Raw genomic sequence first — 15,239 nt, 5'->3', positions numbered from 1 at the left:
TCCAAAATACATAATTGAGCCAATCACTTCTGATATCCATTGCTACCTTTGTCTGTGTAATGTCTGTGTTTCCCAGGCTACAACACAGTTTTCTTATTGGTCTTCTTACTCTACCCTTTCTCTCTTGATATATTCTTCCATAGAACAGATGGTAGGAATTTAAAAAATATATCATAATACCATATTATTTTAAATGATCCAACCATTTTCTTTTAAAATGGAAATAAGTACAAATTCATCATGCTAGCCAACAAGACCCTAGCCCCTGGCATCCTTACCTACTGCTCAGCCCGTCATTCACTGCCTCTCTACGTACTGGCCTTCTTTAAGTGTTTGGAGCAAGACGTTGTGTGTCAGGCAGCCTCATCTTTCAAGATTCTGCTAAAAGAAACGTCCCCTGAATAGCCATCCATTAATATCCCATAGCTGTTTTTTTTCTTCCTTTGTAGTATTTATTACTACTTGAAATTATTTATTTATGTGTTTAATGTGTACCACTCCACACTAGTGGTTTTAGAATCCTTCTCTAGGGCGTAACTGTACTTGCATGTCCTAGAACAATGCCTGGCACAAAGTAGACACTCAATAAAACATTAGTGAATAAATGAATACATACTAAATGATACTCATTCTGGACTTCCAGAGGATTTTTAGAACAATGGCTCAATGTCATGTTCCCTTTTCTTCTTATCCAGCATGTTTCTAAGAAAAAAAAACTAATATGCTTGAAATAAGGCAGGAGTCTTTCAACTCCAGGTGGTGTATACTCAACTTCAAATACCTTAGACTAAAATGTAATTTCTTAGCTCTTGTTTCTGAGAAAGCCAAGGGGTGATACTCATGGTAGAACCTGAGCTGAAAACACTGTTGGCTACCTTCTCTCTCTCTCTCCCAATCTCTGCTTTTTATTCTCTGTTGGCTTCATTTGCAGATGGTATCTCTGTAACTGGTATCAGTGTGATCATTAACCATTCTAAGCTCATAGTTACTGATCTCAAGGTAAAGAGAGGAGCCCTTTCTCTCACAGTATATGTATAAGTCTTCTCAAATTACTTTTGCCCCACCCCAAAATGTAAACCCACCTCTGTAGTAGAGGAAGTAGGTTTATCCTTGTGTTATAATCTCAGGAGAAACACACAGAGTGGAAGAAGAGAGGTGACTCCCCAAAATTAAAGTTCAGAAAAAAAGAGCACATAATGGTCACAATGTGACATATTGTCCTTTCACTGACTTACTGAAGGAAATGTGCTGGCCATTCAAAGACATCAGAATAAGCAGATCTGCATTTACACCAGTCCTAGAAGGGTAGACCCAGGTCTATTTGGTTTTCCTTTTGGATCTGCATGGTAGCATAACTGGTTCAGCCTCTAGGAAATCTATTCAACTTAGATTGAATTTAGCCATGAGACAAGAAAGTATGGGGACCTCAACTAGTTATGCTCCATTACTTACTCAGTGATGCTACATGAGAGATGAAAGATCAGCATTGCATTTGGTTCATCATTAAACCATTGTAGCTATTGCTGTTTTTAACTTATATAGGGTGTGGTGTTTCTCTGGATGTGTGAATACTTGCATATTCTCTCTGACATGTCCATAGAATAAACAAATGTCCCTAATAGTAAAGGTACATTTCTTCATTTTAAATATATCAATCACCTATGTATGTGTTCTAGATTATATAAAGCATCAATTCTTAGTTCGCCAATACTGGCTGGAACAATTTTCTAAGGATTCTAGTAATTTAATGACATGAATAGGTAGAAATATCACAATTCCTAACAGTAGAAGTTTCCATATAAAACAAAGGATTGTAGTTAAAATAAAGTGTAATTTTGAAAAATACCTAAAAAAAATCTACTCTTCTAAACTGCTTATCTGAATTATTCCTCAGGTAGTAATAATACAGGAGCAACATATTAAAAACAATAATTTCCTGAAAAAAAGCATATTTGAGAGACTTCTGGAAAATTTGGAAAGTTAATTTTATGGAAAGAAAATTCTTGCTAAGCAACCAAAGCAATTGAGTAGAATGAGATAAGTTATAATCATTGACCACGTTTACATAAAGCTTAATTCTTTACAACAACAACAGGAAGAAAAGCTTACCTTGGATCCAGGTTTAATTATGAGGTATATTAAAAAATTCAAGTGGACATTGTTTTAACAATGACTAATATTATAATTTTAGCTAAGTTCCTTCTAATTTTGTGCTGTCTTACTACTCTTTCTACCATATCTTAAGACAGTAAATTGAAAAAATATAGTAATAAAAATAGGATTCAATCTATAATAAATATATCAGTGAATTCACACTATCAAAAAAACTTATAATTCTGTGTATGAGAAATACCCTTTTCCCTGAAGTTTTTCCTAAAGCTTCCAAAAGTGAGATTAATGAGAGTAAGCAGGATCTTCTCTAATAATCTCTCTCTAGTCAGGAAATAAGAAAAAAAAAAAAAAGGCCAAAAGATCTCTAATAAAGAGGATTATTTATTCTTAGCTATTTGCAAACATCTCTGAATCTCCCTCACATTGATTTTGTTTAATAATTTAAACAGTATGTGGTAAGCAGTAAAAATTGGGTACTATGTAATGAACAAAAATATACTTGCTAAATCCAGTGGTCCCTGCTTAGTTTTTAACTTCTCAGAATTCTCTACCATCTTGAATTAACGCTAATAACAGTCCTTTTTGACCCTTCTTTTCTCTTCTCCCTCCTTCCTCCCTCCCTTCCTTCCTTCTTCCCTCTCTTCCTCTCTTCTTTCCTCTCTCCCCTCCTCTTTCTTTCTTTTATTTCTTTAGTAATCCTTTCTTTTCCCTTTGCTGCCTTCTCTTTAGGCTTCTTCCTTCAAAGTACAAATATTCCTGCAATTTAGGTTCCATCTTTGGCTTTTAAAATTCTGCTTACCTACCATCTATCTAGCTATGTATCTGTTAATCAATCACCTGTTTTCTCCCATGGGAATTCCATTTGCTACTTAACCAGTTTTCAAGCAGCATGGAAATTCTCATTACTAGACCAAACTGCAGATGGGTTTTTTGTATAGTTTACATCACTTGTTCCATGCGGATAGTCCATGGTAAATAAGACTCAGTTCAGTATCCTCCCTAAAATCTTTCACCTTCCTGGGTCCCCTTCTCCACTAATGGTCTCACCATTCCTCACAGTCTCAGGTATAAAAATAAAACCTCAGTCATATTTAATTCCTTACTCTCTCAAACCAGTAACAATGAGTCATTTTTAAAATAATGTTATTATATATTCCAAAATATATTTCCCATTCTCCCCTTATCATTTCTTTCCAGGACTACCCTAGTCATCACACGTCCCTGCCAGACTATAGTCTCACTCATAGTTTCACGCCTCAGGGCACCTTGTACAGTGTCCTATACCAATTAGGCATTGAAGTAAATGGTACATAGAGGCTGTCTAGTTTGTAATTTGTGGTCTTTGTTTTCTAAAGAAACATTAGCTAAAATTTGGAGCTTCCCTTTAAATCACAAATAAATAGGTATCAATGTTAATGTTAAATTTTGCATATTATAAAAAAACTTTTTATAATGTATTTTCTACCACCAAAAATTTAGGCTTTAACAATTGTACAGGTTGGAAAAACCTGATTTTCAGATTGATATAACTAAATAGTAGCAACTCAGGAAAAGCAATACGTTCAATTAAAAAATCGGACAAGGGACAGGATACTAACATTTACTGAGTGCTCAGTATCACAGGTACTGTGATAGATGCCATACATAGGCAGTTCAATTCAAACCTTACAGTAAGCTGGTGGAAAGGTATCATTTTATGGCATTTTACACATGGGAAAACTTTCATATTTTTATTTCTCCATGATCACACATGAAGTAAATGTCTCCCCTGAAACTCAAATCTAACTTTTTGCTTTTTAAATCACATTTGCAGGTAAACACCTAATAATATGTAACAGGCTGCTGTCTTACCATGCAATGTCGATAAAATTAAAAAAAATGTATTGCATTACGTTTGGGAATTTTCAAATAAGAAATAAAAGTTTGGGTTAAGCTAATGCACTTTCAGGTCTCTAAAAGCATCAGTCATGCTTTACCTAGCCTCCAGGCTTTTATACAAACTGTTTTCTCTGCCTAGTTAAATAAAAGCATACTTTAGAAATAAGTGGATGACACTGGAATCATTCACACATTGACTAATTTAACAATCAAAAGTTGGGTGCACACTGTGTATGGTGGTTCTATCTTTCCTGAAATTACAGTCCAATGGGGGAGAAATGTTTCCATCAGATGGACATCCCACTTAGCTGTGTGACCATAAATAATCTGCTTATATCTCTGAGCCTTAGTTTTTTTTTTAACCTATAAACAGGATTTAAGAGTTCTTACTAATGAGACTGTTGTGCAGAATAAATATAGAAGCATTGAAATTCACCTTGCACAGTTACAGAACGGTTATGCCAGATTTGCATTTCAGCCATGTTTTTGGTTCTTTCTTGTGTTAACTCTTCACTTTTCTAATTCTTACGCATTACTTAGCAATCTGATTACACATCATTTTTTTCCCAGAAAAGCTTCCCAGAAATTCCAGCACAAAATGCATTTTCATGTATATTCTTGTACATGATCATATTAAAAGTCATATTCATTATCATATTAAAAGTCACTTTATTTTGTAATAAGCTGCGTATGCTTTTCATCCCAAAGTAGACTGCTAGAGGATTCCTCAGGGTAGAGTAAGCTCTGTCCTATTCACCAGTGTGTTTGTAGTGCCTACCACATTCCTGAAGCACAGTGGACTTCTAATAAGTGTTTGAGGTTGAAGGTTCTTGGAGTGCAGGGGAGTAAGAGAGGTAGGAGTGGTGAACTGGATGATGGCTGTGTCAGTATTTCAACTTGCATTGGGTCTATAGCGAACATTGCAGGAAGGCCATTATCAACCCAACAGCCATCTGAATGCTCTGACTCTCCTGTGCTGCCTTTCTGTTTAACAGGCTCCATAGAAAAGGTGGGAGAACGGGCCATGGGCACTGTGTTCCTGGGACTCTACAGAAAAGGTCCACATAGTAGAGGGAATGTTGAACTCAGAAAACCCCCAGAGAACAAATAGAAACTTACTACCTTCTTTGATCTTGCTTAGGAAAATACAATACCTGTAAGTAAAATCTGAAAATATAGTGCTTATTGTCTCACTCATTATTACAAGGATTAAATAACCCTGATATGTGAACAGAACTTGTAGACTCAGGTAGCATTAGGTACAATTTTGTCATGAGTCACATCATTTCATTATGCTGGCTCTGAAGATGAAAAACTTAAAGCTACTGAATCATTTTTTGTTTCCTCCAAGATATTAAGGAAGTTCGCTTAAAAGATTTTTTTTTAATTGAGATATAGTCAGTTTACAATGCTGTGTCAATTTCTGGTGTACAACGAGGAAGTTCACTTTTGGAATGACTCTCAAAGCATCTTTATTCTAGCAGTGGCTCTTTAAGATAAACAGGGAGCGCTTCATCCTTCATGATGGATGTGGGCTGCTCTGCTGATGTGACAGATTTACTTTTTTGTAAGGTTTTTCTTTAAGAAATATAGTCACTGATCCTCTTTTAACAATTAGGCCTAGAGTAAGAGGGGAAATCATCATTTATAACCCTCTACCCAACACAGCAAACTAGAAAGGATGTTCCTAATTCAAAGGAGATACAAACAGAACAACACAAGGGAAAGTGGAGAGAACAACAGCAAAAAAAAAAAAAAAACAACAACAAAACAACAAAAGAAAGAGAGGTTGGAAAAGCTTTCAAAACTTGTAAAGCTTTAATACAGTGTATCTGACATATCTCAGTGGAGTGTGCACCAGAGGAGAAAAAAAGCATGTCATTGCTCTGAAACTGTCTTTTCTAATTCAGTGCATCCATGTATTGTTATAAATCTGTTTCCCAATCTTGCTTTTTCACTGAAAGATGCAGACACAGGGGAACAAGCTTCACTGCTATCTATCCGCTCAGATCAGGAGAAGTTCCTTTCAGTCTGACACTGACAGCTTAATGAAATGGAGTCCGAAATGCATGCAAATGAGAGAAAGACTGGTAAGGTAATGACCATACAGAGTACTAAAAATGGACCGGAGGTAGGATGACTTGTAGCTACATTTTTATTCCCTTAGGCAAGAGCAGTGAAGACTAAGGTGAAAAGACGGCTTTCTATGGATGGTTTATGGAAACTGCCTTCGCAACTTTATATACACAACTTAAATATGGCCTAATGAAATAATTGAAGCTATAACACTTTTTAAACGAAAAAGCTATTTTTTTTCATTTTGATAAATGAAGATGATGATAGAATCTCAGGTCTCATCATGTAAACTTGCACTGTGTTTTGCAATTCTTTCTTGTAGTTGAATTCTTTAAATTAAAGAGAGATTTACATAGAATGAACTGAAAATTGACCCAATCCTTTACTCAAAACATAGCAGACATTTATTAGCATTCATTTCCCTGTTAGTTTTTATTTCACATGCCTCCACCCTTCTTTAGCTTTTGTAGGAGAAGGAGAATAGGGGGAAAACAGTGGGAAGAATTTCTTATTACAGACTCCAGGTTATCACCGTAAGCAGGAAGTTCTCAAAATATCATGAGACTATCAGAATTGCGAGAGAATTAACAGCATTAACTTTGGTGAGGAGGTGATGGTTGTGTGAAAATTCTTTGAGAGTATAAAATTTAGTCTGCACCCATCCTTATTGAACCCAATCACTGCTCCTTAAAAGGATTACCTATCAGTGATTTCATTCTTGATTTGTACCCATTTATGCTGAGTATTTGGCAACTGTGTCTCTATATTTGTTATAACTTACCAGTATCCTCCAAAATAGACAAGTTACCTTATAAAACTATCTTAGACAAAAGTAGCATAAAGATATTGCTGTTTCTAGGATTTTAATCTCTTATTTAAATGTCTATAATGCCATTAGGATTACTAGTGTAAGAGAAACCTGATTTTTACCAATCACCAGCTAGATTTGTATCTAATGTCACTCTGTATCCTCAGAGCATTTCAGAGCTTATACCAAGGATACAGCTGGAATCAGAATTAGCAGAAAGTTCATTGGTAGAGCTTTAAAGTAGAGAAAGACCATTCCTGAAATTCTGTTCTTAAATCAGTTTAAACCAGGTGCTACATTGTCCTGTATGGAAGGTTTTGACCTCTATTCTATTCTCCATAATTTTTTCTTTATTCTCTTAACTAGAGTCACAAGGAAAAAAAATCGAGGTGTATTAAATTAAATTCCCTCTTTTATTTAAACTTAAGAAATACCCACTACTTTGCAGTCCTGGACTATCTATCACAGGCCAGGAAGAGAAACATTATAATTGAGTGAGGATAACTTTAAAAATATATAGTCAGTCCATGAAGTTATCCAGACACTTAAAGTATATTCTTAGATTGCACCAGATCACCAGAAATGTGTATACCTAGTAATTTTATTGGTATTTCAGGAAAAAAATGCATTTTGGGGGGCCATTACCTTATGGCAAAAGTAATTATGAAAACAAAAATCCTAAGGAACTCATTTGAAGGATCTACTGTGACAATTTTTTGGAGCCAAAATTGGCTAATTGTTATAAGATCAAAAACGTAACAATCTTTGGTTACTTAACACAATAGAAGCTTATTTATCTCAGTCTAGTTGGGCAACCTTCCTCAAGGTCATTCTATCTAGTGGCTTTCTCACTGTGAGGGCCCCTGGAAGGTGCCCTCCATCTGAACTAGAAAAGAGGGAGGAGAGAGAGCATGGGGGGTCTCATGAACAGTTCTTTAGAGGCCTTACCTAGATTAGATAAACCTTACTTCTTTCCATATTACGTCAGACAGAATTCAGTCAGATGTCTCCTTCTAACTGCTATGTAATATAGAATAGCTGGGGTTCTGTTAAAACATAGCATAGGCTAAGCTAATATTATTGGAGATGGTGTTCTTTATTATTTTCAGTGTTTCAGAGCTCCAGGAGAATTCTCACTGGGCAATTTGATTTTTTTTTTAAAGGATGATGGCTATTGTGTAAAGAACAAATCTCTTATGTTGTAATGTAGTATATAAGTAATTACGATAGGTTTGGATATACATTTTTTTTCTCTAAATAAGGTTGTCTCTCTTTGTTTATTCTCTTCACGTAGCTGATAAATTTATCATATATTTTACACAATTGTGTTAACTAATTGATGCCTGCTATAATAAATACATGAACAGATAAAAACAAATAAATACATAGATAATTACATAAGTAGATGGACAGATAACTAATTAGGTTAATGACAGGCAAATCAATGTACAGTCCTGTATGAACAATACAAGATGCTAGGTGCTGAGGGTGCAGAGATAAAAGATTCTATCTTCCTTAAAGAAAATTATAATTTGATAGAAAAGACATTAAAGTGAAGTATGTATAATGACAGATGGTATAAACATAAGTGGCATTAAAAACATTAAACCCATACAAGGGTAGAGAAAGAGATGGAAATTGATAGTCAATGGAAGCTTCTTTAAAGCAGGAGAATCTTGAAAAATTAATTAAATAGTGTGGAAATATTCCAGGTTGCTGGAGAATCATATACAAAGGCAATACAATGTGAGAAAATGTTCTGTGTTTGGGAAAATTCAGTAAAACCTCAGTATAGTGCAGTATCATGTGGAGTTATAATTGGCCTCATATTTAATGCAAAATAAATGGGAATCCAGCCTACAACACAAAGTTACATAATTGCTTAGAGTCTGACTCAGTAGGTAGGGCTTTGAGATACTCATTGTTAGCCAACATCTCAGGTGATACTGATACAAATAATTAGATAAAACTTTTTGAAACATTACTTGGTCATGAGAATCCTTTGACACTGTTCACCAGGCAGTAACAAGGGAAGGTTTCTTATGAAAGTAATAAATACTCTCATAGTTGGGTTACAAAAATGGGTCAACACAGGTTGGTAGTAGGCAATAATACAAATTATGAAGTTGTGGAATAATCTAGGTGAGAAATGCTGAAAATTAGACACTACTGGGAGCGAACAAAAGATGTGCAAAAGGAAACAGGAGAATCAGCTGGAGAATACAAAAGCCATCACTCTTGTATACTAAATTCCTTACATAATTTAAATAATTTAGTCCTCACATCTCCACACTGAGCATGTGTTATCTCCTTTTATAGATGCAGAGCATTTCAATGACAGTTTCAATAACATGCCTGATGTTACATGACAAGAATAAGTTGCACAGGATTCCAGCCCACACGGACTTCAAGGCTCACTATTTTCAAAACCGTGATGTACTGCCTCTTGGGAATCAGAGAACAGGAGCTCCACTTTGGGAAAGTTTGCCTGAGAGAGGAGAGAGAGAGATGCCTAGAACCAGAGTGAAATTTATAGTGTAAGGAGATACTTCTGTGGTTGTGGCTGTGATTTTTAAAGAGAGAATCTGTTTAAGAATGTTTATTTGCTGAGGGCAGTATATCAGTAGAGACAGAGACAGAGAGGAGTGGGGAATTTATAGGACATGGTCATGGAGAAGCAGGAGGAGATAGCATCTAAAGCATAGTCGGGAAGCAGCCTGGAAAGAATGACAGATGTGTTCTCCTCTGGGGCAGAAGAGCAAGGTGTAAGTAAAGATGTGTGTAAAGGAGCAAAATGTCAAAATCGGGGAAGGGACGGAATCATGGGAAGGCGGCTGACTTTCCTGATAGCCTTCATTCCTGTAGCATACATGTTTGACATGAAAGATTATGTGGGCAAATCATGAATATCATCCTGGGCTGGTAAGGGGATAAAACATGGCAGTCAAGATGTGGGGTCTCCATGAGGTCAGAGAAAAATTACATTAGATGTACTTGACTGAGAGCTGTAAAGGACGGTTACTAATATATATAAAGTAGATAAGTAACAAGTTCATACTGTATAGCACAGAGAACTATATTCAATATCTTGTAGTAACTTATGGTGAAAAGAATATGAAAACAAATATGTGTATGTTGGTGTATGACTGAAGTATTGTGCTGTACACCAGAAACTGACAAAACATTGTAAACTGACTATATTTCAATTAAAAAAATGCATGTGGTGGGTGGAGAGTATAGCTCAGCGGCAGAGCACATGCTTAGCATGCATGAGGCCCTGGGTTCAATCCTTGGTACCTCCATTAAAGAATAAATAAATAAGAATAAATAAACCTAATTACCTCCCCCCCAAATTAAAATAAATGAATAAAAATTAAAAATAAATAAGTAAAACTTAAAATATATATATATATAAATAATATATATATATATATTATTTATATATATATATACACAAAAAGGATACATTACTTTTTTCTGAAGGCAGAGGAGTTCTGGGTAATAAGTTCCAGGATGGGGCTATAGATAGAGGTGAATGACATTTTCCCTCGAGTTGAATCAACACATATTTGAAGGCAGAGAGAAAATCACTAGTGAAAGGAAGACATTGAAAATAAACATTGTGGCAAATATAGGAATCTTTTTAATAGAAAGTTATCATAGATCGCTTACTTTCTATATAAAAAATCATTCTAAACTTAACTTTACATCAAGAATGACAAATCTGAAGCAGAAGAGCTATTACTTCTCTCCCACCAGCAAATATTCCTTATCAATCTTAATACTCATTCATTAAAAAAAAATGGGACGACAGCCTCACATCACATTTTAACTTAGCACTCTAGGCAACCGCATTAGTTGTTGCATTCTCCTAAATCTATTTACTATACTTGATAAATGGTAACTAGCTTATATTGACAATTTTATAATAACAGTGCTGTTAATTTTGACTCCACTGGCTTATCTTTTCTAAACCGTGTTATTAATATAAAATATATTTACTACTAAAACTGCTTTTAAGATTATTTGGATTTTATCCTAATTATGAAGGCAATTTGAAGAATATAAAATTCTCTTATAATTTAAATATGTAATACTGTGTCAGATATTTTGTCTAAATATACATGTCTGTACCTATCTTGATATATTCTTAATTGGTCTTTACAAATAGGTAGAATTGAAAGAGATCAGTAGGGAAAATGAGAAAAATCATGAGATTACTTAATACACAGGAAAAAAAACCCTGAATTTTTAAAAGTGCCTTCACTTTGTAAGTTTCCTGACATTTAGAATCCGTCTGAACTCTTATTTCTAGCTGCAGAAATGGAGCAATTTGTTCTTTAAACACTGCTCTTGTGAAGACATATTGTGCTCCGTGCACTCCATTAAGTTTTCATTTGCTAAACTTGAGTCAACTAAGGCAGAAGAAATATATTTTGAGAGCAAGATAGAAATAAAGCAATTTATAGAGAAAATTTAACTAGTTTTCAACAGAATCTTGTGTTGTCAATTTTATCTTTTTTTGTACAGGAAACTTAATTAATTAAGCCTGGTGAATGATAAATTCTGAGACTGCAAGGGAAAGAACAGTTTCCAATTTCTGAAAAGTGATTAAAATGTTCTTTTATGGCCTGAGTTAGTAGACTTTTCCCTCTCTGTGGGCTTGCTTCCCCACCCCCCCTTATAGAAATGTCTTGGTGAATACATCCCCTTTGCTACAAAAAGAAACAAATGATAAGCTATTTTTAAATCTCTCTATGCATAACCCAGGATTTCTGAAAAGATTAAATAAATTTAGATGAGGAAGAAGAGGAATACATTCACGTGGAAACCCCCACTTTTTAAGTAAGATTTAATTATTGTAAAAATGGTTGATGTTCAACTTTGGAAACTTTAGATAAAAACCAAAGAAAGCTGGAAATTATTGTAAGGAAGTGAAGGAAGGTGGGTGTCATCAAAGCTGAAAGAATAAACAGTGATAGTTTATATTAGTTTGTTTTCTTTTTAATAAAATAATCTCACATAAATTAGTTCCTTTAGCTTTTTCCTTTGACCTTAAGTTGTTCAAGCCTAGAGGAATTGGCAGGATTCCTCTTCTGTCATTGAACTCTATGTGAACGTAGATGCTTAGTAGTTCACACAGTTCACACACTTTTGATCTGAGTAGATGAGAAACAGAGGATGGAAAGTCAGGAATTTCTAATAGAAATTAAGATAGCATTTCCTCCAAGATAAGGGCCTCTCTGGTTATATTTTTAGTTTGATAAAAACCTAGTGCTTTATAGCATATAAAACAATGCTTTTGAGTATTTCTTGCATGATATTTCTGCCATTTCCCCATAATCATCATCTTCACTACTTCGCTCTCAGTATCATATCAGACTCTACAAGATCTTTCTTTTCCTTTGTTTTTCAAAATAAGATCATATATGCAATATATCCACATATCAGACAAATCAATGGCAAGTTCTACCTGTGAAGTGTGATTGTATCCCTCTTTGATGGAATTGTATCTACTCAGGTTATAGTCCTTTGCCATGAGTCTTTCTTTGTGTCAGTGATGGTAAGACTAGTGCAAACATGGCCATTACCTGTACTTGCCTCTACATCACTGTGTAGACCAAGTATTCACTGGTCTGTGGTGAAATGAGATAAAGAAGAACAATATGGGGCGTTTTAAATTAAGTTACATGTATTCCTTGAAATTACTCTCTCTATATAGTGTACATATTTTCTTACTTTTGGTGCAAAAATGCCCCTCTTTAGGGTAAGAGTATATGATAAGACAAGAGCTCAGGTTTGCTCCCCGTTTTCTCATTTGACAACCTCTCCCCGCCTACATATGCACACACACTCACAAAGCCAAGCACACAGCACAATGGTCATTCCCTCATCTACCCTTGTCAATTAAAAAAATCATTTTAATTGGCCCTTGAAAAGAAAACCTGAGCATTTTTGTCATTATGGTTAAGAAGTTCACCTAAAACTGTTAAGCCATGTCTTACTATGGTCTTCTTTGGGCAACTCTTTCATGAGGTCATTTAGAAATAGTGTGTAATTAAACTCTTCAGCAACTCTTGAGAATTTCAAACTCTGCAGATTCAGAGGTCAAACTATCCATCAATATCTGTGATTATATCCAGGATGATAAGCATATGAAAACAAGGATCTTAAAGAGATCCTTTACATAACGATATGATCATAATTCCCTTATGTTTCTTGACCATTCATGTCATTAGGCAAAAATACAAATTCCTAGCATAGTCATTATTGAAACTTTTCATTCCTGTTAAAGTCAAGTATATGTTAAGCAAACTTGAAATTTGTGCATTCTTCTGCTCTCAGAAGCAAAAAATAAAACATTTTTATGTTTTATATTAAAATTTATGTATTACTTTCTTGAGTTTTAATGATTTGAGAAGAGCCCCAGATCATCTGTTACTTTCTAACTTTACTCAGGTCATGTGATTCAATAATGGGCTGGCCACCTTCTCTCTCTCTATATTTTACATCCAGGAATAATTGTCAACCCAAATGAGTGCTGTTTCTGTATAATTCTTCTAATCTCATTAACAGGAGTTACTGGTTTTGCATTCTCATATATACTTGGACCTGATTTTTGGTGGCTTTCAGCCAGAGTTCTTATGAACACCTTGTTTTAACATTCTAACAACAAAAGAATGTTTTCAATTCTGCCTTTAGAGATCATCTTTTATTTTCTCTCAGTACTAAATAATACACATGTTAGTTGAATTCAGTCTGTAGCATCCACTGTATACTTGCAGGAGTAAGCATCTCATTAAACATCTGACCATGAAAACAAGTACTCATAATTCTTTACATTGCTCTCATAGGAAATCACAGGTTAGCAGTTACGTATTACAGAGAAGTACAGTCACTCCTATTGCTTTAAATTTCTCTTTGTTTAATTAGATGGTACCATATTGTCAAAGTGTTATTTGTTGAAGAACATTGGGTATTTTAATAATTTATGTAAGATCAATTTGAATTATTTGGACTCTCATATTTAAGTAAATGGAGAGATTAGCAGTTGTTTTTAATACACAGGTGCACATTCATGCATACAGGGGTCTGGGGCATCCACTGTGATTGGAAATAGATGGACGTTGTCAGGGAAATCACTCTTTATTCAACAATGTCTATGTCAGGACTTGGGTGGAGGGGATGTGGACAACAGAGATTAGTTGATTTGTCTTGAACTTGTATGTTTCTGTGCTTTCTGAGATTGAAGACTTCTTTAGGTGCTTGAGGAGGACTGAAGGAGATTATGGGGGGCTGAAACATTAAACTTATTGTTAATATATTCTTACTAAACACAGAATCTTTGAGCATTTTTATCCTCACTTAATGACTATGTTGTTAGCTTGTTTATCTCTTGTAATGTCTGTTTCATACAGAAGGAGAAATGGGTTTACTTTGAATGATAATCTTTGCTCCATCCAAGCACAGTGATTACTTGGGCACATTTACATCACACTATACTTAGTTTTATGCTTTAGTTAAATGAAGCTCTGAAACCTAACTGTTTTTTCAAATGATACGTTTGAATTTCCAGTCATGTATTTTCGTCCCATATACTCCTCAGATAAAGAAAAAGCTCGTATTTTCCACTATCTTAAAAGAAGTATTTTCCTTGGATAACAGCTGTAATCCATGCATTCATGTACAAGCACCGGCTTATTAATTTAGAATCAGGTATTTCACTATATGTAACACTGTAATTAGAGTCTAAGCTAAATTTTACATTTGCCTGGTGAACTCTTTATAAGATTTCTGCTGAAGTCCAGGCCCAGAAAAATCTGGAGTTTTCAAGCAATTCTCACATGAAAAAATATTTTAAGTAAAGGTGTATTCAAAGTTGGGAAGCTGGTTGAGTTTAGCCATACCTTTCATACCGAGTTTCTCAGTCAAAGGCAAAAATACAGTCCCTTACTGTTAACTTCTGCCTCCATAATTCCTCTACCCACGATAGTCTGTGCTCCCCCGGAAGCTCTGTTCCTTAGAAAACAAAATCAATTTCAGTCTTGCCCCAACAGAAATCTGTCTCTGTTCCTAAGGATACTAGGTCCTTGTCAGCTACTTATTATTCTAGACCTTCATGTTTTCAGGGTAGAAAATAGCATTCATATTCACCTCTCCCACCCAAGTGTATTCCTAGATTTTCACTTTTTCTTTCTCATTCAGATCAAACAAAACAGCAACAACATAAACAATAAAATTCCTTTGGCCTACAACTTTATGTAGAACCCTATCTGTCATCATTTAAAAAATTTAAAACACGCTTGTGATTTTTAAAAAATCATTTACTACTGAAAGGCTATAATGAAAGCAAGCCTATCTATTG

The 15,239-nt window shown here is 34.8% G+C and overlaps 1 long non-coding RNA gene across 1 annotated transcript in view; it reads left to right on the top strand.

The window, feature by feature from the left end:
• The window catches only part of LOC140685612 (uncharacterized), a 63,214-nt gene that overhangs the window by 35,568 nt on the left and 12,407 nt on the right, over window positions 1-15,239 (top strand). The gene's annotated exons all lie outside the window — the stretch shown is intronic.

This window comes from Vicugna pacos, chromosome 2 (assembly GCF_048564905.1).
Source record: "Vicugna pacos chromosome 2, VicPac4, whole genome shotgun sequence".
In the NCBI taxonomy this organism is placed as follows: Eukaryota; Metazoa; Chordata; class Mammalia; order Artiodactyla; family Camelidae; genus Vicugna; species Vicugna pacos.
Note: the sequence above shows the minus strand (reverse complement) of the source record. Positions and strands in the feature narration are given on the sequence as shown.